At 43.0% G+C, this 768-nt stretch overlaps 1 pseudogene; it reads left to right on the top strand.

Moving 5' to 3' along the window:
- Window positions 1-4: 4 nt before the first annotated feature.
- Window positions 5-762, top strand: LOC108525793 (zinc finger X-chromosomal protein-like; annotated as a pseudogene).
- The last annotated feature ends 6 nt before the right edge of the window (window positions 763-768 follow it).

Below are 768 nucleotides of genomic sequence, written 5' to 3'. Positions count from 1 at the left end.
AGGGGCTTTGTTTACTCACAAAATGGTGCATAAGGAAAAGGAGCCAACAAAATGCACAAGTGTAAATTCTGTGAATACGAGACAGCTGAACAAGGGTTACTGAATCGCCACCTCTTGGCGGTCCACAGCAAGAACTTTCCTCATATTTGTGTGGAGTGTGGTAAGGGTTTTCGTCACCCCTCAGAGCTCAAAAGCACATGAGAATCCATACTGGGGAGAAGCCGTACCAATGCCAGTACTGCGAATATAGGTCTGCAGACTCTTCTAACTTGAAAACACATGTCAAAACTAAGCATAGTAAAGAGATGCCATTCAAGTGTGACATTTGTCTTCTGACTTTCTCGGATACCAAAGAGGTGCAGCAACATGCTCTTATCCACCAAGAAAGCAAAACACACCAGTGTTTGCATTGCGACCACAAGAGTTCGAACTCAAGTGATTTGAAACGACACATAATTTCAGTTCACACGAAAGACTACCCCATAAGTGTGACATGTGTGATAAAGGCTTTCATAGGCCTTCAGAACTCAAGAAACACGTGGCTGCCCACAAGGGCAAAAAAATGCACCAGTGTAGACATTGTGACTTTAAGATTGCAGATCCGTTTGTTCTAAGTCGCCATATTCTCTCAGTTCACACAAAGGATCTTCCATTTAGGTGCAAGAGATGTAGAAAGGGATTTAGGCAACAGAATGAGCTTAAAAGCATATGAAGACACACAGTGGCAGGAAAGTGTATCAGTGTGAGTACTGTGAGTATAGCACTACA

Source organism: Rhinopithecus bieti, unplaced genomic scaffold (genome assembly GCF_001698545.2).
Source record: "Rhinopithecus bieti isolate Rb0 unplaced genomic scaffold, ASM169854v2 scaffold_4570, whole genome shotgun sequence".
In the NCBI taxonomy this organism is placed as follows: Eukaryota; Metazoa; Chordata; class Mammalia; order Primates; family Cercopithecidae; genus Rhinopithecus; species Rhinopithecus bieti.
The sequence above is the reverse complement of the archived record's forward strand: the minus strand, read 5'-3'. Positions and strand labels throughout refer to the sequence as shown.